At 39.0% G+C, this 19864-nt stretch overlaps 1 protein-coding gene across 5 annotated transcripts in view; it reads left to right on the forward strand.

Annotated features, from left to right (window-relative positions):
* LOC140650962 (uncharacterized) overlaps positions 1 to 19864 on the forward strand; it is a 42542-nt gene that overhangs the window by 11532 nt on the left and 11146 nt on the right. The gene's annotated exons all lie outside the window — the stretch shown is intronic.

The raw sequence follows: 19864 nt of genomic DNA on the forward strand, positions 1-19864 counted from the left end.
CAACTCAGGAAGTATGCTGCATAGAAAACACTGTGAAAGGCATGCCTTAGAGCTTTCATTCAATTTTCACAGGTTCTCCATGGGCCAATTTAATAGGATGCTGCAAACAAGAGGGAGAAATTACTCCCCAGGCAAGCATAAGGGGAGAAATAAAATGTAATAGCAGTGAACACTCTAATTTAGACTGAGAGTTTGGAGCAACACAAATTAAAAGACTAAAGTCTGGAAGAGTTTTACTACTGACTTCAGTGAAATCAAAAATTTACCCAGTTTAATGTAGCACAATCCAGGCCAGGATTTATGAACACCCTGCATGCTGATACCAGGCAGCACCAAGCTGTATTTAATCAGATAGGGAGTGGAAAGTCAGAGCATGCTGTCTGTGGTGAGTAGCTTCAATAAATAGTGCCTTTTAAAGTCTTTACAAATGTGTTCCACCATCTTTTTTACTCAAAGAAAAAGCACTGCACCCAAAACTTTATTAATATCATCAGCTGGTTTTGGTTTTGTTAAATAAACTGTATTCTCTCTTTGTATTGGTGTCTTTTCACTAGCCTCTCAGCTTCGCCGATCAGCACTCCAGTCCCTCACCTCCTCTGTTCAGATCTGTTTCTTTATCATTACAAATACTTAGTTAATGCCACCTGACTGCTAAGAAATTAAAAGATCAACGTTGTTCTATTCAGAATATAATACAGTTATCATAGTTTTAAGAGTACTCACAACCTAGATTTTCCATCAGTCCAGATCTGATATTTGCTTGTTGCACAACCTTTGACAAACCATTTAACCTTTCTGATTCACAGCTTACATATCTGCAAAGCAGATTTAGTATTACCTACTTTTCACAGCTGTTGAGAGGATTAATTAATTAGTGTTTGTTGGATGCCTTTGTTTAGTGCCTTGGATGAAAAGCACTATATTTTAAAAAAACCCTACTTTTAGGCTCAGAACTTTAAATGCCAGAAAGGACTATTGTAATAATTCATCTGGTCTTAAATATTAGAGTCCCTATAAATTCAGGGCATTTGACCTATGTGATTGCTGAAGAGTCTCTCTCCTCAACTCAAGTCTAGTCTTGGATTTAAAAAGTTTGAAGGATGGACAATCTGATATCCCTGGACAGCTGTAACCTGGTCATAGTATACAAGCAGTTGTTACACAACTGGATCAAATTTGCCGAGCTACAGCTTTTATCCCTTTTGATTTAATCTAGCCTTTGTCTGCTATGTAAAAGTGCTCTGTTATTATCCTGTATCTTCTCTTCTAGTTGATGCTTATGTTTCCCTTGGACTGAAACATCTCTTTGATAAACTGGACCAACTGAGTCACTCTAGGAGCTCAATAATAATGTGCTTTTCAGTTTTCAGTTAACATCTGTAGTTCTTCACAGAACAATTTCATAATTCTCAGTATTTTTTGGTGTGGATACTAGAACTAGATGCAAATGGACTCAGCAAGCCACATAAAGGTAACAGATCCTCTTGCTTCTCACAGATAAGTATTTCTCTACCTACATCTCTGACTGTTGCATTATCTCTATGAGTAAAGTTAAATCAAATAAATAAAGAGGCTTGTAAACACTTGATTATTCACCCTAAAGAGAAAAGCAGTGGCTTTCAAAGAAGCCTTTTAGCCTATTGGTCTGCCAAATTGACCATTTTCTTTTCTCAGTTCCATTGCTTTTGCATTAAATAAGAGTAGCATAAATGAATGCTTTGCTACATTTTAATCCATTCAAGCATCATATGTAGGAATATCAGACTCTTCATTCATAGGGGTAGCACGTAAAAATCTATGTGTTCCCCTATTGCAGGGGTACATTTTAAATTTTTTGGAGACTAAAGGTATGAGACAGTAGCCTTTCTATGCACCATATTTTTGTAGTTTTACATGCTTTAGCACTTCTGTGATCCCCAGGCAATATCTGTATCTTGTAAGTATTTCTTTCACAGAGCCCTTTTTTGCTTCCCCACATTTCTTTCCTCTGCTCTAATATGCCCTTGTCAATCTGTTATTATCTCAAAGCCTTCGAGCCCCTGTTTGGGTGCCAAAGAGGACTGTCGTGGTTTAATCCCAGCCAGCAACTAAGCACCACACAGCAACTCACTCACTCCCCCTGCAGTGGGATGGGGGGAAGAGAATTGGAAGGCTAAAAGTGAGAAAACTAATGAGTTGAGATAAGAACAGTTTAGTAATTGAAATAAAATATTATAATAATAATAATAATAATAATAATAATAATAATAATAATGAAAAGGAAAATAACAAAGAGAGAGAAATAACACCCAAGAAAGACAAGTGTTGTAAATGGAAACAATTGCTCACCACCAACGGACCAATGCCCAGCCAGTCCCTGAGCAGCGGCCCGCCCACCAACCTCCCCCCTAGTTTATTGCTGAGCATGAAGTCATATGGTATGGAATAGCCCTTTGGTCAGTTGGGGTCAGCTGTCCTGGCTGTGTCTCCTCCCAACGTTTTGTGCACCCCCAGTGTGCTCACTGGTAAGGCGGTATGAGGAGCAGAAAAGGCCTTGACTCTGTGTAAGCACTGCTCAGCAATAACGAAAACATCCCTGTATTATCAACACTGTTTCCAGCACAAATCCAAAACATAGCCCCATACTAGCTACTACGAAGAAAATTAACTCTACCCCAGCCAAAACCAGCACAGCTCCTATCTTGCATTTTGCTTTCTTTCAAACTGACTAGAACAATCCTTAAGAAGACTGTCTCCTTGCTCCGTTCCTCTGGGACCTCCATCTTTATACTCATCTGAACAATGAGTAAACTGCATTTTATTCAGTTGTTTTTATTCTACATTAGTTAAATCACAGTAGCCTGATTTTTCCACCTGAATGTATATATATATTTCCCATTTAATAACATAAATTATATTCTTGACTTTCTTTGTCCTGTTTTTAAGGTAATGGTAAAGACATCAGTGACAAGAAAACCAAAGACTCTTATTAGAGTGAGAAAGAAGCAGTATTGTAAGCATATACAGTATATTTAAAATAAATTACATGCTATAGAAGACAGAGAAGGACAAACTTCCTCTGGTGTAGTCCCTAGTGAGTTTGCCAGTGCAGTTTCAAATGCCAAGTGTTGAATCTTTGCCTTCTCTTCAGAAGCTAGTCCATAATGTTGTAGATCTAACCATGAAGATTTTTATTTTGACATTCAAACTACATTTCCTTGTACTTTAATCTTATGCCATCCTTGCTAGCTGTATCCATAAACAATTGCTCTTCTTTCATGGGATTTACAATCTTGCAATGCATGTGTTTGAATTTAATTAGAAGACGTTTCAAATCAAAACGATCAAAATTAGTTTTGCCTCTGTCTTACTGGACTAGGTTGATGTTAGAGTTCAATACTCTCAGACCAGTTTCTTTTAGATATTCCACACAAGGACAGTATTCATGTTTTAATACCAAATTTACTTATTTTAATGTATTTGATGTTACATGGGATTTTGATTCAGTGGAGTGATACAGCAATATGCTGAAATCACAACACAAGGATGATAAAGCATTTGCAATATACAGTCAAAGAACAATAAAAATGTGATTCCCGTTACCAGTCTCTATATGCTTATCATCACAGTGCTGGGCATCCCTAGTCACTGGGAAGGAATACATGGGTTGAAGCCAGCCCAAGCCTGCTGCTGTCTTCAAAGTTCATTTTATTCGTTGCTCAGTTTTTATACTCTGTGTTGAGCTGAGCCACTTGTACACTTCCCCCATGCTGGTCTGGTTGGCTTAGGAAGACATTCACACCTTTTTGATTAGCTCAAGGAAGGCCATTTACACAACTAGTTGATCCACTCCGCTGATACAGCTATTGATCTAAACCAAAGGCCACCCTTATGTCCCTTTTGTGTTGGGATGAGTTCAGCTTTCTTTACAACAGCTGTGGTCACTCCTTGTGTTCTTCCCTGAGCTTCATGAGCACGTGTCTTTGCCCGTCTCCTCTGAGCCTTCTTCTGTTGTGAGTGTTTGTTGATCAGTTACAGTTGACGTGACCTGACCCTTAGTGATTTTGCAGTTATTTCCACAGAGAGAGGAAAACAATTATGTTAAGATACATGCACTTTAGCTAATGCACTAGTGAGGTCATCAGGAATGAAAACAGCAGGGATGGCACAGGCTGTTATACACATATCACACCATTCTGAAGAAGCTGATAGCATAATAAAAATACAGTTGAGATCTATACATTAGACTAAGTACTTCTACCAGTGAAGTCGGAGTGCATTTGCCATCCAGGATTTTTTATGCATATCCTTTCTTGATGCTTTTTTTTCTAAGTGTCCCTGATGACACTGTCATGACAGGACACCGGACATGACAAACCTTTGGTCTGACCTGGTGCAGCTGTTCTTACGTTCTTAATGTAATAGGAACATCACCAGGGCCACTAACCAGTGTCAGTCAAAATTGAGAAGTGTTTTGATCCAAAAATCTCTTGAAAGAAATACATTCCTTAAATGGATTATGGCCCTTTTTCTTAAATTACATTAAAAAGCAGAGATGAAGAAACCAAGACTGATATGCTTAAAACCCAGCTAAGGTTTATTTTAACTCCTTTCAGGCAAAGATCTCAAAGTTAATACCGAACTATGACCACAGTATTCCTCTGGGAGGTACGCTTGACTCTGAATTATTCTAACAGCTTTACAAATGCATGAATAGGCTAAATGAATTATTCCACCAAACTCTGACATGATACTGTTATTACATTTGACTTGAAGACCTGAGCAGACCACACACATGTAATGCCTTGAGTGAATTAGCGGTACACAAACACAGCTAGGCACAGTTGCTACCACAGCGAGGTTATAACCTTGTTATTACAAAGCAAATGTGTCAATATATGTATCTATGTATCTACATTTAAGTGAATATATGCTAAAAAGCTGTATTCTTGGACACAGAGTGAGTCACAGATGAACATGAAAAGGCAAGAATCCTCACAAATAGAAAAGGACCCTCCCTTTTCACTGCTGCTTACCATCCTCCTCCTGTAGCACAGTGTGTAGGTTCTCTCTAGTTCCCAGCTGTACACACCAGATGTGGGAGTCAGGTGGTATTTGATAGGTAGAAAGTGTAGCCACTCTTCATGATTTAAACCATGTCCCAGGTCTTTCCTTCTTCCTCCATCCCTCATATACAGTACAGTTTCAGAGAAGGGTGTCCCATCACTCCTGCTCTCTCTCACACTTCTGCCTAGAGGCTTCCCATTTCTGAGGATTCATTCCAAGATGAAACTTCCATTCAGAAATGTCCCACTAGTTTCTTAAGAGGTGGAGTACTCACTGGAAACTCATGGTGTTAATCAAGCCCAAACCTGAATGAAAAATAGTATATCTGAAATGATAGACCCAGGCTAATAATTTCAAGTTTCTTCCAAATTAATGAGCTGTGCATGAAAACTAATTGTTCAGCACATGGTAATTCACTATCTGAGGGAAAGATAGGACGATGAGCAAATGTTCAATCTGCATCATAACTAACGTTTCATATACAATTACATATGCTTCAGTAATACTCAAGTGCATTTGCAAAGTAGGCAAACAGGTATATATATCAATGTAAGGTCTGGTTTATAAACCATAGTTAGCAGATAGGGATGCAAGTGGGCAGGAAACTTCCAGTAGAAGTGGACATTTGTGATAATACCCTCAAATGTTTTCCTGCTGTTTACAGTTGACTGTAAGTCTTTTCACAAGTTTATGGATCCAGAATTCTCCAGCCAACAACTCAAATTTGTAAAATACAGCATGATCATCTGAGGACTTGATTTATCTGCTGGATATGCACTGTATTCTCCCCAAATAAGACCTATGTAAAAAGCAATGTAGGCATTACTAGCTTTCTGAATCGAGTCCCTCATCTGAAAATAAATTACAGCAACTGGTAAATACCATAATTAATTTTTAAAAATTTTGTAAGATACCATTATTCCTAATGGTAGCCTAAAGGTTGTTTATGTGTTTTACTAATTCTAGCCAGTTTTGTAAAACCATGTACTCTTGGGGAATCTTCTACCAGAAATACAATGAGTTCTGCATTCTGAGTGACAGCTCTAGATTAACAGGACAACAACGTTGTAGGTCATTGGGAACTCCTCTGACAGACAGATTGCTTTGAGTTTTAAGAGCTTCCATGTACATCTGGCAGAAGGACTAGGCACTACATAAGATAAAACTTTCTAATAAATCTTGAGGACACTGAAGAATGAAGAGGGACAGTCAAATAAGTGGAATGAAGTGGAATAAGCCCAACCTTCATGGCATGTTGCCACTGTGTTCCCAAATGCCTGCAAAATGAAACAAGGAGTGAATGCGTGATCATCATGGAACAATATGAGCAGCCAGAGAAAAGGAATTAAAGGCAAAATATTTTGAGGCTGTAAGGGAAATCAAATCAAAAGGGCCAAATTCATATCACATCACCACTGGCTGCTAAGACTTCAGCAGGTTATTGTGTATGACAGATAGTTTTGAGAACAGGCTAATCACTTTTTTAATCCTTAGGTCTGTTGCCTCATTGCCAGCTGTGGCAGCTAGGCAATGGAGATTACTTCATGCCCAAGTGGGAATGAACAGGCTACTGTGTACAAGTCTTTTGAGAAGAGTATTTTGGCTATCTACAGCTCAGAGCAGAGTATTTTTGCAGACAGCTCAAAGCAGAGTCATTAGGTTGCAGTGAACAGGGTGACAGAGTAAATAAGAAAATAATAGGCAGTTTGGGTAACCTTAAAAATAGTATGAATTTGAGTTAATTTATTAGTCTTTTAGAAATTTCACATTTGACTCTCTTCCACCTGTGGCCGATCCATGGAAGTCTCTGCTGCCTTGAGGTTAAAAAAAAACCCACTACCTTTTTTGGGGATATCTGTGGGTACTGAGACCAAGATCATTTAGTGTTCTTCAGTAGGCAGCATCTTACTTTCTGAAGTTCCTACTTCACAAATGTCATGACAACCTTCTGCCACAGAGCAGTGCAAAACAAGTTCCTACACTTCTGTTTCAGGACAGGTTAGACAGGTATGACACTGTTAGAGTAACGCACTAATATGTTCCTTTGTCCCTGCTGCAGTATCACGCTAGGTCAGGAACTGACCCTGGACAGTGAAAAATGGAAGAGCTTGAGAACTGAGGCTTGGCTAAAAGTGTGATGAAAACCAATTTAGCTGTAATCCAGCAGCTGTACATTTAACTGTGATGGCAGAATATCTGTAATTAGGAACTGAACAGGCAGGCAGATGGTATAGAAATAGCAAAAGAGCTAGCAAGCTTTTGGTGAAGTCTTCTGACTATGACGGATGATTCTGAAACTGAACGAAAATTATATTAATGAAGATGGCCCAATTATTTGTATAGTGTGTGTTTTGTATATCAGGACCAAAACTAGGACAGTAACACAAAAAAACCTCAGATATGATAGTTTTATTACATAAAAAAAATTAAACAAATGGACAACAGTGACGCTAGCAAAGGTACTTTCCAAACCAGAAGACGGTAGCATTAAGTCAATATGGTGTATTTTTGGCTTTCAGATGAAACTGCTTGATGATCAATAAGTGCACTTGCTCTGAGTGTGAAAGGAAAAGACTGGCATGAACCCTACAGAAATGCTCAGGAACAGGTCATTAACAATTCTAAGAAGTATATAAAGTAAACCATAACAAAAGAAAGAAGCCTTGGGATTTATCTGAGATTTCCCCCATTAAGAGATGTGGCAGTACACACTTTGCTTATGCCGTCTGCACAAGTGAGAAACTCAGTCTAGCGCTCCAGGCACTGCTGTATTAAATATTGATGGGAATTCACTGTATAGTAGATTTTTCCTTCCAAGGAACTGATAAATAGTTAATGAGGAGTTAGGCAGCTGAGTCTATCCTGAATGGGTAATTCCTTCAGTAACAACAGTTTGTTTGCCCCTTGAGGGTTCATTTTTTTCTCTCTCGTAGAACAAAATATAATTTAACTTAGGTTTATTATTTTGTAATCTAAAAAAATATGTATGTATTGATTGCTGGATTCTAAATTATCTGAACACCTTTGGAAATTTTTCCCTGCTCATAAATAAACAATGAACAAGTAGCTAGTCAGCATCTGTCTGATGAATTACAGTGTTTGAAGCATCACAGTCAATGTGATCTAGTCAATAATAGACAGCAGCAAAAAAGATACCAGCATACCAGGCACAAAATTAGTGTCTCTGTTACTTTTACTAATTTCTTCCTAGCCACAGTGAATAAATATACCTTTGCACATTCTAAACCTATGGTACTACTGTGGCAAGAGTCTTGGTACACTGAGCCAGCTGTTTGCCCACTGTGTGTTTATCAGCTACCAGCTGACTGCTTCTTTGTTAAAAAAGGAAAAAAAAAGTACTTTATTTCCTGAGGATTTTGTGCTTAAAGAAGGTGGCAGCTGGAGCTGGGACCCCTTTATGTATCTGCAGAGGAATACAGAGGTAGGAAATGTTTCCTCCACAGCACACTACTAATATCCTTCAGTCAGGCAGTGAAAGAAGAAAGCAGTGCTGCAGATTCTCAGGAACATCCAAGTCTGGGAAAGTGTAAGTTAGTTATTTTCAGAAACTGACCCCAGGTGAGTTTTGACTTGTAGCTTGCATTAGAATAGAGAAGGTGAATGCTCAGGCAATGGTCACCAGCTCAAATGAAATCCCAGTAAGTCTTCAGCTGCATCAGCTGTTCAGTAGTGTACGCAGAGGTCTTGCTCCAGGTAGACAAGACAAAAGGAAGTGCGTAGAGACTGTTGGAAATTTGTGCAGGCTTTCCGGGTCAGCTGTTACGAGCATGTTCAACTTTTCATAGTGCCTGTACCTGTTCAAGTAGCTGCTCCTGTTCAGTTCAGTAGATAAACATAGGTCATTGGGTTGTTGATCTAATGTTTCTAAAATCCAGTAAGCATTTCATAGGTATTTTAAGAGAAAACATAGCAAATAATATTAAGGTTTTGTAGTTTAGGGTGGTGTTAAGTTACAAAAACATACCAGTTTTTGTATAGGTATTTAAACATTTTGCTAGAATGGGTAGGCACAGTCAGCTCAGTGAATGAAACAATAATATTGCTGACAATGCAGCATACTGTATGATAGAATACCTTGTAGCACATAACCTGAATGCTTTTATAGTTGGCCACCTTCACTCCACATTATCCCAAACCATCATAAAGCATGGGCTACTCCATTGCACAAATAATGCTCTCTATGTCTGCTATAAAAGGACAGTCCTGAACACAGTGCAAAAACCAAGTGGACTTTGTGATATGCATTAGAGACATCCAAAGGGGAGGGGTGTTAGAACATAAACATTTCATAAAGCAATAAATCAGTATTATATTAAGTAATAAAACCTGAGGATCGACAGCCACCTCTCAAGTTAACAGGGAAAGAATGTTTGGCTTGCATTTTTATGTTTTACAAGTAGTCCACTTTTCCAAGACAATCTATGTGAGTATTAAGGAAAATAATTTATCTGAATACAATAGAATACTATACCTGAAGTGTAGTCTTCTGATCAGGTAGTCCCAAAGCGTTACTACCACAAAATAAGAAGGGATACTGACTATTTCAACACAATAGGTGCAGAGAAATATAATGAATGTGTATTTTAAATGAAACAGACCCTCTATTCCCAGGGGAATTTATCTGAATGGAGAAAGTTTGTGTTTGTTGCTAGCAGTCCACAGGAGTTTGAGTTGTCACTACAGCTATTGATCATGCTGACAGTACCCTTTTACCAAAAGGCACTGCTTTTCAGCCTCTTCCCCAGCTCCCCCCATATCTATGGACAGAAGAACAATGTATGCCATTTCCTGTTACTGCAGCCACTTTCCCCTGTTCTGCAGCTTTTCTCCTACTGTGGCCTTAGTCAGCTTTAACACAGACAGGAGTAAATTTGGCTTCTCATTCACAGATTTTTTTTCCTCACAAAATCATAATTCTACAGAGAGCAACTTGATTACCTAGGAAGTAGAGCACAACCCAGTAGGTTGTGCAAGCAGCAAGCAGCTGCCCCGCAGTAAGACAGAGTGTGTGTAGCAGACAGGGCCCTTGCATTACCCTTTTAGGCTCTACTTTGTGTCATGAAGGCAAGAACATAAGAAGATGAAATTAGTCCTACTAGATCAGACCAAACCATCTAGCACAGTGTCTTGTCTCTGTCAATAACCAAAAGCAGATGGTAAGGGAAGTTACTTATAAACATAGTGTAAGCTTGTGAGGCACTTTCCCCATGTTGGTACATTGTGATGCACCATGGAATGTGACAGAAGCTGAAGCTTTCTTCTCAACCTAGTGTAGAGGAATTGATGCCAGAGAAAGATGGGGTTTGCGTACTTTTATCAGAGTTTCCATTAAAAAGAAATAATTCATCTAAGTACTGCTGAGGACTGCCTGATGAAAATAAGGTGGTAATGCTCCTGTGTTTACAACTTCATGCAATTTAGAAAGGAACAATAGTCTATGAATAGCAGCTAAATCAGTCTTCGAACCACAGCAGTGATGACAACAGCTCTTGAAGAAACTACTTCAAGGATTTGTTTGCTTGTATAAATGGACATGTTTCTAGTAAGTCTTCACCAATCCTTACTTAAGTTGGGCTGGGTGATCACCTTTTAATAGGTGCCAACAACAGTTTAGAGTGAGGCAAACTTTCATTTATTTCTTTGGTGGGATGAAAACCACAAACCACCAGACCCCGGATACGGTTACATTTACAGAACATGAGGCTAAAAAGCAGCTATTCTGAACAATTTGTCTGAGAAGGAGGAGGAATGCTTGTCGAGGTTATTCTTCTTTACAAGGTGCTTGGTGGATTGGGCTAAAGTGTATAGGTTAATAATTATGAAACAGTTGTTAGAGAGTCTGTCCGAGACAGTGTAGACCGGAGCAAACCTCACCCATCCTGACAGATTTTGCAAAGAAACTGGAGGGCAATACAGAGAAGCTATCATGGAGGATACTATGGCTGTAATGACATGCTGGAATGCAGCACTGTCAATGGGACATATGGCCAAGAGTTATGGAGAAAAAAGAGGGACTCTGATAGATTTTGGAGAGTAATGGCCTTGGCAGACAAGTATGCAAATACCAGAGTGATAGACATATTGTTACAGTGAATCCTAGGGAGCAGCTCCTGTAATTAAAGTACAGCAAATCACATGGCTCAGATAAAACTAATCCAAGAGTACCAAAGGAAATAGAAGCGTGAAATAGTAGAAACACCAGTGAGGAAGCTGAATATAATGGCCAGTAAACACAGAGCAAAAGAAGAAGCAACTGTTTTGTAATCTGTATATTCTACTTGTAGAAATGGTTATCCAAGTGATAGGCAGTCTGCTCTCAAGTTTTGGCACATAGAGACTTAAGGGGGAAGGGAAGGAGGTTAGAAAAGTGTCCCATGCCTCAGTCACCTGTGGTATTAGTGGTGGGTACATTATAAAATTTGCCATCTCTGCAGGGTCAAGACCGGCCATTACTCAGGGCCAATGACTATTTCTGAATGATCAGAGTTGTCCGTTAAAAACAGATTGTTGTTTCTCCTTTAGTATGTCTCTCTCTCAAGCCTCTGATCTTTGGTCAGCTTCTTGATTAGCTTTGCCACAGCTAGTGTATTTCTGTGACAGAGTCTGCTGGCCAGTGAGTCAAGTCTGTGCTCAGAGGCGAATGCATTCTGAGACCTACTTCTAGTGCCTCTACATTAGTGTATGGAGTTTGAGCAACAGTCAGGAAGAATTGCAAGATCATGACTGGTTGCAGGGCTACAGTGTGAGCACAGTCACAGAGACTGAGTGGGATAGCATGTGCATCAAGGGCACAGGCTTCTTTGGGGAGGGCAGAAGAGGAGGGAGGATTGCATCCTGTATAAAGGAACCTCTTGACGGTACAGCTCTGATATGAAATCAGAGGCTTGTCTTTTAGTGGTCTTTGAATCAAGACCAATGAACCCTGGGGATATTATGGGGATATATCAGGGAAAACAGTTTAGAAAAAATATGTCATATGCCTTGGCCACCTGTAGTGATTGGGTAGAATATAAGATTTATTTGCTAAAGTACTTAGAGAGAAGGCCAGAGCTCAAGTGAAACTAAACCCAAGTCTAGAGTTAGAGGATAATGTAACTTTAGTAAGTATGCTAGTAGCGAAAGGAAGTTTGGAGAAAACATGGTCCTGTTGTTGAATGAGGAAGACAACCTAATTAGTAGTAATCAATAGCTTGGTATCTGGTTGGCAGCTATGAACAAATAGAATTGAGGGCTATATGCTTCAATAATTTAATCAGCAACCTGGATGCTAAGAAAGCAATTTGTGAATGATAGTAAATAAGGAGAAGAGATTATTAAGCTAGAAAGTAAAATCTCAGTCCTAATGGACCTCAAGAAACTTGAAGATTGGTCAACAGACATCTTATGCAGTTCAAGAGGTGTAAATTCTGCACATGAACATAAAAGCCTAATTCATGCACAAATACAGGCTGGAACTAACTAGCTGAGTAGCAGCCCTGATGTAAATATCTGGAAGTGGCAGTGAATACCAAGCAACGTATAAATCAGCATTGCAATCACATCACAAATAAGGGAAAGTGCACACTGCCTATTAAGAGGACCCTGGCCAGAAGATCAAGGGGAGGTACTATACATCGTTTCTCAGCCCCTGTGAGGCTGCACCTAAACTGCTGTGTCCAGTTTTAGGTTCCAGATGAAGAGGATTAAGGAGAAAGAGTATCAAACAGAAGCTACCAAGATAGTTAGGAGCCTAGAGCACATGACCTTCAAGCAGAAGTTGAGAGAGATAGGCTAGTTCAGTGTGACACAGAGATTATCTGATAGCAGCCTACAACTGCTGGAAGGGAATTTATTATTTGATGGAGCCAAGCTCTTTCCATTAGAAGAAAATAACATCAAAAGGAGCAATGAACACTTAATGCAGCTGGAAGGTTCAGATTAAACTTTTGGGAAAAAATTCCTAAAAAAGATCATAATTGCAGCACTGGAATAGTGAGAGGTTGTAGGATCTCCACCCTTGGAGGTTTTCATGACTTGACTAGGCAAAGTCATGCCTTGGCTGATCTACAGATGGTGATAATTTTGCTTCAGGGGAGTGTCTGAACTGGATGACTTCCAGAGAAACCTTCCAACAAACATTCTCCGAATCAATTACTACCTCAAGGTTAAGTATATAATTTTCTTCACACACTGTATGTTGATTCATTTCCACTGCATCAAAATGTACTAGTTTAGATGAAGCTCAGAAGCTACTCTGAGTGTTCTTTTAAATCTCCTTTGCCTTAAAGGAAAGACTAGCAAGGGAATTACACTTCTGTAACTTGGCAGAAGACCTATAGCTAAGGATAAAACCTGTTTTCATGTTGGTTTGTCCTGTATCACCTTTGCCAGGAAGAAGTGCATATTTTGCTTTGCAGTGTCACTTCATTTGAGAGGATAGTCTTGAGTTAGTAGTAGCAACAAAGGTCAGGAAAAACTAATTGCATGCTATAAACAACCCAAATATACTTCATTCTGCACCAGGGCTTTTATCAGCTCTTGTTTTATCAGAAATCAGTCCATCCCTTCACAGTTTACTTGTTCATAGGATAAAAAATTAGAGCTTGCAGTAGTAAATATGGAAACTATAGCTATAATTCATCAGTTCTTGTATCTCTGATAAGCTTGCATTATTCACGGTAGAAGCTCCTCATTTTACCAGGGAATGTGACATTTATTTCTATAAACCATTTATACAGATAAACTCACAAAACTGATTCCACAGACATACCTGGAATAACTTCCCAATGCAGTTATACTGAAGAGACTTTATTGGTCATATATAGCTTGCATAGCTTCATCTAGCTCAGAAACAAACCTTAACTAGCTGTAAGCCCCTTTCTTTTCAGGTGTTATACTGTCACAAACCTCAGGGCTATATTCTCTCGGTCTGAAAATGTATAATGGCCTTTGTTTTCAGTATATTATTTCCTTGAGCTTCAATCAGAAATCCATGCGTAGCTAGAACACAGACTTTTAACAGCAGTCTTCAGTTTTCTTTCATAGTCATTTAAGCTCAAAACTCAGGGGGGAATGTGTGATTAACATAAAAAAAAAAAAACACAAAAAACCCCAAAAAGATTCAAGCCATCCTCTCCACTCCACAAGAGGACTTTTCAGAAGACTGTTGTTTACCCGGCATCATAGGAAGTGTCTGGTGCTCCAGAATGTGGGGAAAAGATCAGGCCCATGCTCTAAGAAACATGAAGGAAAAGAAAAGAAGAACGAGCAAATAGACAGAGGGAGGAAGACAGAGAAAGGCACAAAAATTCAAAGGCAGATCTCTCTGGGACTAAGCTTTGTTTGGCGCCATGGGGGGGGTAAGGCCTGGTGGCACAGGCGCTGCCTCCCCAGTTAACAGCACTGATCAAGTGAGATACCCAGACTTTCCTTTCCTGGGCTGTGCTTTGCCTTGTGGACCCACAGGAAAAGCACAGCCACTTACCATGACATGGGGCAGAGGAAGGAGCACTCAAAAGAGGAGGGGAAGCAGCCAGCATCCTTTCAGCTGCCTCCCCTGTGCCTCCCTCTGGCCCCCAGCTTGGTCCAAGCCCTGCTGGATCCAAGCCAGAGAGATGCACCAGGAACACGGGGAATGCTGGCTGTAAGTGGTCTCGTTGCTAAGGGTGGAGAGGAGAGAGAAAGAGAGAGAGAGAGAGGATGTGTCTCTGAAAACCTGGTATGCCTGTTACTATTCTTTTCTCACCTGTCTCTGGCTGCCAATTTCTTTTTTACTTCTTTCTGTCTGATTTGATGCCTGCTGCTGGATCTTTTTTTTTCTGTCTCAATATCTTTTTTTTCTATTTGGAGGTGATTAAAATTTAGTCCTTTCTTGTAGCCCTCCTTCCCCTGTCATGAAATAAAATAATATTGAACAGAAAGGTTTTACTTGGAGCTCAGACAGGAATTAAACACACCAGTTTTAACAAGAACATACATAAACATTCCCAGACTTCTTGTACTGCCAACGTGAGCTTCCTTATTCATGTTAAGATATTGACAATCTATTTTCAAGGAAGGATAAATACTGCTTTGCAACTTTTATGTATGAAATGTTTTTCAGCACTGTGAATACCTCTCAAAGACAGCACCACATCTAGCCCTCTAACGGTCCTCGCTATCTAACCGCCTACTTTTTCTTGCAGTTAATGGATCTAAATAAATACCTTAAACTGGATTAAATATGTATTATTTATGTACAGTTACAAGGGAGTAGAAAAAAGTCCTAACTTTGTCAGTGTGTTGCTGCTGATTTAATCAGTGTATATTTGCAAACCAGTAAAGCACACACAATATTTTCCTTCTGCCTCCTGCTTGCTCTCCATGTCTGTTGACAACATGGATAATACTGGAGCTGCTAATTCTCTGCTTGTAGTGCTTAATGCTCTTGCCAGAGCACTCATTACTAGAAAGAGACTGAGGATCAAACTCATCCCGAGAGTAATCCAGCGTAGCACTGACTGAAGTCAACAAGAGTTGTGCCTCCCTATGCCAGGGTTGTATTTATCGCTGAAACCGTCTCCAATGCAAAGATGCCTTGCTATGTTTATTCTGTCCCACCATGTCCTGTATAATCAGGAGAGAATAAGAGACAAAAGGTTTACACTGTTGTTTTAATGTCTGCCAATAACAAGGTTGGAGATTCACAGCATCTGAAACCAATCAGTTCAGCAAAGTGCTCTGCAGCTGCACAAAGCACTCCATCTTAGCATTGTGTCCAATTGTGCATTACAGGGGATCTTTCAATATGCTCTTCTAGGCTGTGCTAGCAAACTTAGTAATATGCACTCTTGCCTTACTTGCTGACTTGCTTAAAAAAAGAAAATTAAATACATTTCTCATATGGCTATATTGTGGAATTTTTCCACACCATTAAATAAAATGTTGCTCTAGTTTATTGGCATTTTCTGAGAGAAAACATTTCTTAAGTTAAACTAACTGAGTTGTGTGGGACATTCTGCTTGTGCACACCATATTTTTTTCTCCAACACATGCAATATTTCTGCTATTGTGCCAGCAACTCATCTAAGGTAGAAAATCAGCAGCCTCTTCATCTCTCACCAGAATAAATCAAGAGTAATTCTTCTGAAGTCAATGGAGTTAGACCAGCGTACAGGAAGAGAAAATCATGTTCTGCTTGATGAGCCCTGTAAAAGAAAACAAGATACAACCTTTATTACAAACAACTAAGTTACAGAAACTTACTCTTTACTACGCTTTTTAATGTAGTTTGAGTGACAGAGTGGGACACATAATATCAGTAACATTTTGGAAGTAATTGAGAAAAATAGTTGCATGTGATGTGCATTATTTTGCAGCAACAACCATGAGAAAGAAATTCTTTGAAATAATAATAGTTCTTTGTTCATGAATTATGCACACACCTGTGCGTTCACATAGGTTAACGGCAGGGCAAAAGGAGCCTTAGTGCAAATGTGATAGCCAGAGTAAAGCAAATACAAAGGAAAGTTATACTGACAGACAGGCAGAAAGGTTTAATGTTAGCCATTGGAGCTATGGGAACTGATACTTTGAGCTAGGATTTCTTAACATTAAGGCTTCCTTCTCTGTCTTCCTGAAAAGCCTATTACATAAGTCTGGTTATTGGGTTAGACTCATTTAAAATCCAGCCTTGTGTCACCTATTAAGCTAACAGATGTAGATCCATAGATGGATGAATTACTACTAGCTGCAAAGATGCTTGGCTCATGTAAAGGGCTTGGGGTGCTGTGTGATGCTTGGGATTTTTTTATTTTCCCATTGCCTTAGCCACATGAGATATACTTTGCTAGGAACTAACTTGCTTGGCGTTTTTGTCTCAGTCAGAAGTTTTCCATTAAAAATAAAAAATGATCCTAACAGAAAGATACCAAACATCCATCGTTTAATCTCTGGGGTCCTTCAACCAATTTGAAAGTCAACATTGGAGGAAGTAATTTTTTTCTGTTTGTTTCAGTCTGATCTCCTACAGTTGTTTAAATTGGACCAGCACACAGGAGTTTTAAAGTAACTGAATAGTAAAATCAACCTATTGCATATAGGTTTTATAACATTTGCCCAGGAAAATACGGCTGTGTTAAAAAAAAAAAATAAATGCTATGGGCTATAAGAAGGTGTCCTTACCACACAATAATACAGACATACATATTATACAACAAAAAAAATCTGTCTTTGTGAATTCTGGCTACAACAGGTCTGAATCTCAACTATTCTAGAGGTTGTTAACATATTTTTGGTGAAAGATCTACTTTTGGTCCTTTGCAACCCTGTTTGAGATACAGATAAATCATGCACATCTATGCAGACCAAGTTACATGTATGCATGTGCACAAGAACATCTGTGCACATACCAAGATCTGCACGTGCTATAATATAGTATGGTATGTGAGAGGCCACTCAAAAAGATAACATAGAACAATGTGCTCTTAAAGATGTTTGATTAAATTATTATAATGAGTTGCTAGGGTTTTGGCACTGATCTCTGACCAAAATAAAATCTCCAACACAGTCCTTACTCATTTGGGGGAAAAAAAAAACCCAAACAAAAACAGTCTGCTGAGTGGAGATTTATTGTTTTAAAATAAAAATTTCTCATAGTTCTTCAAGGGGAGGCAGAACTGCAAATGATTTTGTTAGTATTTAGAAATACCCAGGGTAAAATTTTAGACTTACAGGTGATCCCAGAGAAACAAGTCCAGTGAGACTGTGTTGCAGCATACATCAACGTAAAACTCGTTTGCTGAATGCTGCTGTTATTCATTTGGAGTCTGATAAAGAAACCACCAGATAGTTCAGCTTTATGTTTTGTTTAGGATAAAAGTAACCTAAAATCACTCTGATAGCCTGTCATAATTACATGTGTTACATTCATTTTAAAATATTAAAATCTCTGGGCTGCAGACATTTGTATCAATGTAGCCAACTGCAGGGAAACCACATAGTAACACGAGGTCTTGTCCTTGCTATAAAACGTTAAATCCTGTAAAACTAACTAAATATTGTCAGTGACTTAATACAAGATATAAACATGGTAAAATATCGACATTCAGTGCATTAAAGATCACCCCAAGTGAAGAACAGTGCAAGACGGCTGTTTGGTGAAAGCAGTGGTATTATGGAATAAAAAGGTATTTATTTTCCCTGTTTCAAAGTGCAGCTTCAGTTTGGCCCTCTGTGAAGTGACGTATTTCACCTTCACAGAAACACAACCTGCCAAACAACTTGCTAGGTAGATGTACCAAGATTCCCAGGTCCCAGCGTCTCTAGAAACTGTAAAACAGCAACACCAGAAAACAGTCAGAAGGGGGAAGCTTAATTGGGTCCCCTGGATTTAGTAATCTCAGTAGTCCCTGAAGCAAGAAAACAACAAATAGGCCCAGCTTTCTGCAAACTGGAACAGGCGCTGTATGGCGGGAGTCTTCCTTGGACACCTGATGAAAAAGGATTTGTTTAGAAATTCTATTTCAAACTGTGGCTTGTGACATAGCAATTTTCCCATTTTTCTCCTTTGTTTTTGATTTTCACTTTCAGAAAGGAAAATTAAGAGTCATCTGTTGTCTGTTAAATATTAATTTCTAGATAGTCAGTGATGCCTGTTTCATTGTTTGCCAAGTTTTAAGAAAAGAAAAACTATTCATCTTTTGCATTTCCTTGAGGATTTTGGAGGCTTCCTCAGCAGTGGAGCTCCATAAAGAACTCTGTGGTAAAAATTGAGAAGTGTTGAGTAAGGGCAAGATTTGGCATTTTACATTTGTTAATCCAGTGTTCCCATCAAGCAAGTCATTCTGGAGTTTTATAAGAGGAAGTTCAATACAGAGAAAATGGTATGTGTAATCTTGGGGTAGCCTGGATTTGCTATGCCAGCTCCTCTGTTTCCTTTAGTTTCTGAAGACAGTAAATCTTAGTTAATAATGTTGTTTCCCTCTTGCATGGTTGCAAGGAATCTCTCTGAGGTGACCTGATGTTTCACAGCAATGAAGCGTAAGTTCATGTTCAACACACACCACTATGTTCAACACACAACAGTATGCTCGAGTTCAAGTAGTTCACCCAAATCAGTTTTCTTCTCTTTCCTTTCTTTTTTTTTTAAGAAACAAATAACTCCTACAAAGGGGAGCTGAAAGGAGGAAGAGCTGAGACCTCTAAGACTTTCCTAAAATGTTTAGGCACCAGACCAACACTTCCGACTGTTTGGCAGTAGGAGACCTCCAGCAGGGTTGTACCAAGCCCCAGGAACTGTTGCTGCACTGGGTCTTCATGCACCAGGCAAACATGGGGCTCGCCCCAGTGTCCTCAGTATGCAGAAGGCTTTCAAGCCTGTTGGTGGATTCGCTGCCAAGACTTCAGCTAAAACAGCTGATTATTCAGGAACTGTGGCCAAAGTCCTTTTAAAATATTATTCCTGATTTCCCTGACTGCATTTCACGGTGAACACACACTGGCTGTAGGGATTTCATTTTTTGGAACTTTAGCTCGTGTCAATTTTTGGCCAATTAAGATTGGCAATTTCTCTTTAAAATTATGTTCCCTTCTTTCCCAACAATCGCTCTACATACTGTCCTTGGAAGTCCTCAGAACAGTCAAAAAAAAGAAAAAGAAAAAAAGAAAAAGAAAAGAAAAAGAAAAAGAAAAAGAAAAAGAAAAAGAAAAAGAAAGAAAATATAAAAGGAATAAAGCCCCAGTAAAGGAACACAAGGCACATCTATGTCAGAAAACTCTTGTTAGTGATTTCTGAACCACTTTTGTCACTGAAATTTAAAGCAAGAATAACAAAACCCTA

Source organism: Ciconia boyciana, chromosome 4 (genome assembly GCF_034638445.1).
Source record: "Ciconia boyciana chromosome 4, ASM3463844v1, whole genome shotgun sequence".
NCBI classification, from domain to species: Eukaryota; Metazoa; Chordata; class Aves; order Ciconiiformes; family Ciconiidae; genus Ciconia; species Ciconia boyciana.